The 8601-nt window shown below is 43.1% G+C and overlaps 1 long non-coding RNA gene across 1 annotated transcript; it reads right to left on the reverse strand.

The window, feature by feature from the left end:
* Positions 1–5858: 5858 nt before the first annotated feature.
* Positions 5859–7194, reverse strand: LOC146027121 (uncharacterized). The gene is made up of 2 exons (XR_014454687.1): positions 6578–7194; positions 5859–6097 (listed from the first exon to the last, which is right to left on the reverse strand). It is a non-coding gene; the product is annotated as an uncharacterized LOC146027121 (long non-coding RNA).
* Positions 7195–8601: the final 1407 nt, after the last annotated feature.

Below are 8601 nucleotides of genomic sequence, written 5' to 3' on the forward strand. Positions count from 1 at the left end.
CTAGTAGAATTTAAATGAAGAATGTTCACTCCTTAGGTATACTAACATACATCTCCCCCCCCCTCCCCCCCCCCCCCCATCTCTCATATTAGCGGGTATGTAACTGATACGGATAACTATTACAAGTTATACAGCCAACTAGACATCCTAGTTTAAGCGGTTTGGGGATAAAGGGAAAGCCCATCAAACTCCCGGACAACATAGGTTTGGGTCTAGATTACAGTAATATCGCTTGTATAGGAAGTCTACCCCCCAGAGAATACACTGGGGGAATGTATATTTTGTTCTGTCTCCCTATCCTCCCTACCCTCCTATCTTCCCTATTCTACCCTCTCCCCCCTACTTCATTCTGCCAAAGGTGCACAACACCACAACAGGAAGGTCATATACCAGTACTAAGTTTAGAAGAATCATCCCATAAAACAGCTCCCACAAATTGCCAGTACCATCTACTAGAGAAACATCTCTCCTGCAACTTCATATATCCCCCCTACTGGTACCCCCCATGACTCCTAAAATCAAAATAAGCACCTGGAATGTTGGGGGCATAAATTCGCCAATAAAGCGAAGAAAATTGCTGGTTTATTTAAACAAATGCCATTGTGATATTGTATTTTTACAAGAGACTCATCTCATGCCAACAGAGGTGATGAAACTTCAAATAATGGGCTGGTCTGTGATTACCTATTCTTCTTTTTCGCCCAGGGCCAGGGGGGTGGTCACCCTCGCTCAGAGATCTCTCGCACTGGAGGTGGTCAATGAAAACACGGATACAGATGGACGGTATGCGATCGCAACAGTCACTTATCTAGGTAAACAATACACCCTTGCCAACATATACATGCCACCCCCATACTCAAAAAACAACTACAAACATATCATAGCACTACTCACCCCATACATGGACTCTAACCTTATGGTTGGAGGTGATTTCAACATGGTTTCCTCCCAGACTCTAGACAGATCAAACCCAAAAGTGCAGACAAACCAACTCCCAAAAATTGGTCTGAACCTACTAATAAAATCCCTGAATCTGATAGATGTATGGAGATCATTACACCCCATAGACAGGGAATACACCTGCCTATCAGCCGCGCATGGTTCCTTCTCCCGCATTGATTTTCTATTAATCTCCCCCCCACTATTTCCACATATCACAAACTCCAACATTGCCCCTATAGTGATCTCGGATCATGCTTTAGTATCCCTGGATATTAATTTAACACCAGAACAAAACACATCACGCACCTGGCGTTTCCCATCGAGATTCTTAAAATCCCAAAAGTTTAAAATACTACTGAAAGAAACCATAACAGAATTCAAACTGAACAATGAGGAATGCCGCTCCTCGAATCCGCAATTATACTGGATGGCTATGAAAGCTGTTCTGAGAGGAGCCATCCTTTCCTTCACAGCAGCCTCAAATAAAGACTACACAAAACAATATACAACGCTCCAATCAGCATTAACATCTGCCTACACCATATTTCAGACTGATCCCACACCCTCACACAAAGAACAATACATCTTGGCAAAAACACATCTGGAAGGCTATGTGTCGGAAGTAGGAGAGAGGCAATTATTTTCCATTAATTATAAATTCCATAAATTTGGGAATAAAACGGGTAAACTCTTATCAAATCTACTAAGTGGAACTCGCAAACCTGCAATAGTACACCCGTTACGCACATCCCAGGCCACACATACAACCACAAACGAAGAAATAGCCCAGGTTATGCAAAATTTCTACAAAGACTTATATACCTCATCCCTACCCCCTCCTGACGACAGTCAAGACCCTGACACACATCCTTCCCCATTGTGGGAAGAATTGAATTTCCCTTCGATCACACAAGAACAATCCACTTTCCTCCTAGGCCCTATAACCATGACAGAGATTGACTCAGCCATTAAACAACTTAAAACTAATAAAGCCCCAGGGCCTGACGGATTTTGTGGAGAATTTTACAAACTCATGAGAACAGACCTTATCCCCCTACTAACCGACCTTTTCAATTCAATTATCCTAAGTAGAGACAGGATTATATGCAACATAAAAAGCTTGAAATATGCATGCAAATATGCATGAAAAATACTTAAAATATGCATGAAAAGTGTTAAAATATGCTACATTAAACAAAAGTCATTTTTAACTTATTTATTTAAAAATCAGCATACAATTAGTTGCAAATTAACCTCAAAACTAGGCCCACAGCATCTGCAGATGTCTAGTGCTGTACATAGGATTATTTTTCTTCCTGGCTGCTACAGCAGACTGCAGTGTCCAAAGCTCTTCTTGCATCAACTACACAGAGCCTCATCTCCAGCGCCGATGGATCAAATGTCAGCATAGCGTGTGAGGGTGGCACAGTGGAAGGCTTCCTCCCTGCGCTGCATACTCACTGTGACACGGCATTTCGTCCGTGCCGCGTGATGTCACAACCCTTCCGCCCGCCTCCTCTGCTGCAGAAGTCTGTCTCTTGGTGTAAAGTCCCAGGCCAGGGGCAGGCAAAAGTTCAAGAGCTTCGTAATGGCATCCACCCTGACTGACTTTTATCAACATGGATTGGCAGCCTAGAGCAGTGTCAGGCATAACGTACATCGGGATGCAGTTGATTTGCCGGCGGTCGGGATCCCGGCGGTCGGAATCCCGACACTGGAATCCCGACCGCCGAAATCCCGAAACTTTCTCCCTCCGTGGGTGTCCACGACACCCATAGAGGGAGAATAAAATAGCGTGCCGAGCGTAGCGAGGCACCGGGCCTGCTGCGTGGCGAGCGCAGCGAGCCCGCAAGGGGGGGTGATCCATGTCCCCCCCTTGTCGGGATTTCGGCGGTCGGGATTCCAGTGTCGGGATTCCGACCGCCGGAATCCCGACCGCCGGGAAATCGTATCGGATCCCGTACATCCAAGGTTCCCCACACTGTGCACATATTGTCCCAGCCTGCAAACTCTACCACTACCTGGCCAGCAGCAGCAGGGCAGAGCAGTGCTGCGACTCACGGGTAGGAAGAGGGCGGGGCCTAAAATATGTATCATCATTAGGTAAAATATGCAATAACCAGTGAGAATGGCCAAAATATGCAAATGCATATGCAAATATGCAAATGCATATAATCCTGTCTCTAATCATAAGTAATTACCCTCCACTTCATTTTAATTCGGCCATAATAAAAATTCTCCCAAAACCAGGAAGGGACCTTTCACTTCCTGGATCATATCGACCAATTTCCCTCCTCAACCTTGATTATAAATTATTAACTAAAATTATTGCAGACAGACTAAAGCTTATCCTTCCCTCTATCATACACACAGATCAGACAGGGTTCATATCAGGACCACACTCCTCAACAAATGTACGCAAAGTAATAGCTGCCTTAGCACAACTTCAAATGCCCTCCCCACCAAAGGATCATGCAATCCTTGCTTTAGACGCAGAAAAAGCGTTTGATCTGGTTGAATGGCCCCACCTGATATACACACTCAAACGATTTCAATTCCCACCAGACTTCATTCGCATAATTGAAACACTATGGGCCTTATTTTGGTTCATTCTTTCTGACAAAATCCTTCTTAGATGGGCAAAACCATGTGCACTGCAGGTGGGGCAGGTGTTACTTGTGCAGAGAGAATTAGATTTGGGTGGGGTTTTACTTCAAAGTGAGATCTATATTGCAGTGTAAAAATAAAGCAGTCAGTATTTTCCCTGCACAGAAACAAAATTACTCACCCAAATCTAATTCTCTCTGCACATGTTTCATCTGCCCCACCTGCAGTGCACATGGTTTTGTCCATCTAAGAAGGATTTTGTCAGAAAGAATGAACCAAAATAAGGCCCCATATCACAATCCTCTATCCCAAGTTTCATGCAACGGCCTTCTTTCAAACTCCTTTACACTAGAAAGAGGAACAAGACAGGGATGCCCATTATCCCCCCTACTCTTCGCCATTGCACTGGAGCCCCTGGCAATGGCCCTCAGATTATCACCAATATATAGAGGAATCCCCATTGGAAGTAGGGAGATCAAATTATCCCTATTCGCCGATGACATGTTATTATTTATTTCCAAACCACAAGACTCAATACCAGAAATAATCAGAATAATTGAAGAATTCGGTCAAAAAGCGGGATACAAAATTAATCCCTCAAAATCTGAACTTCTCCCTCTCCTCCCCCCAAACTCAAACATTCCATCATATCTACACTCTTTCCCTTTTTCAATCAACACCACCCATTTTAAATACCTAGGCCTACAAATCCCAAATACTATCACAAAAATATATGATTTGAACTTCGGGGCTATGGTCACAAAAATAACAAACCAATTAGAGGGCTGGCAGAAATTACCAATATCACTACTAGGTAGACTCTCCATAGTTCAGTCCATCATATTCCCGAAAATGTTATACATTATGCAACTTCTCCCTTATTGCCTCTCTCCTACGGATGACAAACGGCTAAGAAAAGTCATTACAAGATTCATTTGGCAGGGTAAAAAACCTAAAATTGCCCTGGCCAAATTGATCATGGACAAATCCAGAGGGGGAACCCACACACCAGATTTTTCTCTATACTCCATGTCGGTTTTGGCCAGATACGCAGCAGACTGGATTCTGGAGAAAAATATCTACACAGACTATAAACTGGACTCTGAAATCTTTCTACCCTTTTCACTCAACGCTCTTCTCCACTCCAAAAAATCTCTCATCCCGACACACATACAGAATCATCCCCTGTTTAGAGATACTTACCTTAACTGGGTGAAAATACATAAGAAATTGGGAATAAACCATACAGCCACACCCAGGGTCTCATTGTGGGGAAACCCCTCCTTCCAACCTTCTCTTTCAAATTCTCTCTTCCTTCAGTGGAAAGCTAAGGGACTATGCGCGGCATCACAAATCTTTGACCCAGGAGGAAATATTATTACATTTGCCCTACTGAAAGATAAATTTACATTACCCAACACACATTTTTTCATGTATCTCCAAACCCGTCATTACGTAAATTCACTACCAATAAAATGGGGTGACTCAACCCCCCAAAATCCTATGATGGGCCTTCTCAAGAGATGGGAAGGGAAACCATGCAAACTGAAACATATATATGACATACTCCTGAACACATCACACACGAAACACCTTAACTCTCTTCTAATTTCATGGCAAAAAGATATTCCCTCAATTGATTCAACTGATACATTAATACATAACTTTCCATATGTAAATAAAATATTGGGGTCAGCATACCTACAAGAAGTCCACCTAAGAACGTTACATAGAGCATACATGCCTCCATACACGAGATCCCACTTTGACCCGCTGTTGGATGGATCGTGCCTCCGGTGCGGGAGATCGAAAGCTGACTACTTCCACTCCTTTTTGGAATGTCCCAAGATCAGACGTTTTTGGAACAAGGTATATCAATTCATAAATAAGAATTTTGCCATATCCCTGACCCCCTCCCCCTTGGCAAGCCTGTGTTTAAATTTTGAAGAGTGGAGTCACATCCCGGCAGCAAAACCATTGTTGAATATGTTTATCATGCTATTTACTATAGCCAAAAAACTTATATTAAAACACTGGACAGTAAAAACTGCCCCGAACATGCTCCAGATGCAAAAAATGATGATCCAACAACTTTATTTTGACAGGAAATCCTGGCTGACAGGTTCAAATTTTTCATTATTCTCATTTGAACGCAAATGGTCCGCTTACATTCAAACTTTAGATTCAGACCTTAAAGAAAAAATTTTAAAATCTTTTGATATAAACAATTGGTCAACAATAGCTACAGTATAACTATATAACACATACATTAGATACAAAGGTCAAATGAAAAGTTCTGAAACATGTACAACGGTTCAATATAAATAAATATTTATTAAAATTTCACATCCAGTTCACATAATACACAGAAAATTCCTGTTTTGTAAGCCAACTAAGTAAATTGGTGGATCAGTAATATAAACTAACTAATAAAGATTGATATCTAGTGGAGGAGAGATGTAAACGGGTGTAAATGGGTGACATGAGGCGATAGGACATGGCGTCTCTGATTTCTTTTCTGAAAAAGTGGATGATGAGCAGAAATCACCTAAAAGATAGAGAAATGGATCAATTAGAAAGGTTCGGATATAAATGTAACACTTAAGATATGACTGTATGACTGTACTGATTGTATAACTGTATAAAGGGTGTTAAAAAGCACCTACTACTACCCCCCCCCCCCCCTTCCCCCCATACCCAGCTTTTCCCCGTTACTTTGAGTTAAAATAGAAATACAATTTAAAAATAAAGAACAGATATTTACATAATATTCATGGACAATAACTGGTCAAACAAGAATGTTCGATAGCTCGAGTTGAATATGTGTGATTTTTTGTACTTCTGTATTATTGTTGAATATTGAAAAAATTAAAAACAATAAAAAATTGTTTATCAAAAAAAATAAAAATAAACAAGTAATAACCATATAACTTTGCAGAATAACAGTCAACTTCCATGTCAATGTGACGAAAACCCAGAGCTTTAATGTCCGTGCTCTGCAACAGGATTATCTGAGGTCATAAATTACCTCCTCCAACGGTGTATAAAACTGGGAATAAAATTCCAACGAAAACAAACGGAAAACTTCAACATCCGAGTCCGAGTTGGCCCCCTCTAATTCGCCGTGCGAGCTTAATGTCCTTCACGTGCAGCGTGACCCTGTGTGCATGGACACTGAACAGGTAAGCGTCTTCGAAAAGCCACACCAGGTAGGCCTCAGCTGCCTAAGAAAGAGATGTTACACTGAAACCGGAGGTTTACACAGGAAAAGGAACTTTGGGCTTAAGTCAGTATGAATCGCTATTTATTCACAAAGCAGAGTGATTGCGCATTTAGACCGAACACAATGCGCAAGGAAAAATAGCGTCAGAAAACACGTATAGATCGTAAACACAATGCAGCTGGATATTGACCATCGGTAAGCTGCTGTTTTGGGGGGAAACCAGACTATTTCTGGATGGGTCCGAAAAAAAAAATGCAGGTCTGTGACATCAGCACTGGCCTTGTTCAGCCTGTGTCAGTCACAGATTAGTCTCTTCCATGTTCCAGAATTTGCGTACAGTCCTGGCTCCCCAGATGTTGTCAAACTACAAATCCCATCATGCCTTGCCACAGTTTTGCTATAAGGGAGTATTAAAACTGTGGCAAGGCATGCTGGGATTTGTAGTTTCACAACATCTGGAGAGCCACAGGTTGGACCTGTCCTGGCATATAGATTTGGGGGGGGGGAGAGCAGTAACCGGGTGTTTCCTCTTCATGGGTGGCGGATACCTACTTCTCAGATTAGCGATTCATGATGAATTAGGCCCTTATCACTAATACGATTCATAGATAGGAAAAAAAAGTTACAGACAGAGAATTTGAGAGGCAATACATGGTCAAACAGAGCAAACAGATCTTTCTTCCCCATAAATTCTGTAGGCCACTATTAATCATTCATTCACACAGATATGCCCTCATACGTACAGCCCAATCCCAGTGGTGCGTACTTGCACTTTGTGTTGCTACTTTTTTACCTCAGCTTTGCGCCTTTATCTTCATTGTGTAATTTCCTCGATTGTGCGTTTTAGAGAATACTAAGGGGGGTATTCAATGTCAGGGGCACGGCTGTCGAGCTAGCGCGACAGCCGTGCCCCTGTCCCGTTCTCGGTCAGCTCGCCTGGAGCTCGGCAGTCAGGATTCAATGTCCCGGCCGCCGAGCGGCGAGAAGGGGGCGTGGCCGCGAGTTGATGATGGAAATAGACGAGCTCCGGCCGGGAGCTCGCCTATTTCCGGCTTTTCTCGGCAGAACGAGCCCGACAGCTTGTGATGTCGGGCTCGTTCTGCGCAAAACCCCTGTTCAATGCTGTCAGAGAAGACAGCATTGAATAGGGCCCCGCAGCCATCTCTCCTGTCGGGAGATGGCTGCGGGAGCTCGAATGACATTGCATACCCCCCTAATTGTATTGCTGTAGGAGGTATCTTGGGTGAAATTTAAAAGGGTGAGAGATTTGGTAAGATCTGGTTCTGCAGTGTAAATGATTGGCGCTTTAAAAAAAGCTGGAGATTTCTTACCAAATCTATCACTTTCTGAATCTCTCATCCTATTAAATCTCACCCCTTGTGTCAATAAACACCTCCTGCCGACTTCTGTGATCCACTGCTGCAACGGATCACTGCACAAAAACATGGTCAATCTGAGGGAACCCGAGGCTGGTCATATTGGCCCAAGCTGTTCTGTAGCAGAGGCCAGGAAATCTGTGCTGGAAGATCCAGATCTGGGAGCTCTCAGAAAACGCCCCCGTTTCCGGAACCTGCCTATCCTGCCCCCCTTATCCCGCTTCCAGTTTGCAGCAGGGAACTGCGAGAAATCTCACAATAGAGGGACGTTTCGTTACCTAGGCTGGTAACTTTATCAAAGGAGACTCTCCTTTGATAAAGTTACCAGCCTAGGTAACGAAACGCGTCAGTATACTGTCAGTTTGGACTCTGAGCTCTATTGCGGGACACTCCCAAAACCATATCTTGCCCAGCCTTTATATTCGGATTAATTTTCCATCCGTTCTTCACCCA

Source organism: Crinia signifera, chromosome 1, assembly GCF_055691185.1.
Source record: "Crinia signifera chromosome 1, ASM5569118v1, whole genome shotgun sequence".
Taxonomy (NCBI): domain Eukaryota; kingdom Metazoa; phylum Chordata; class Amphibia; order Anura; family Myobatrachidae; genus Crinia; species Crinia signifera.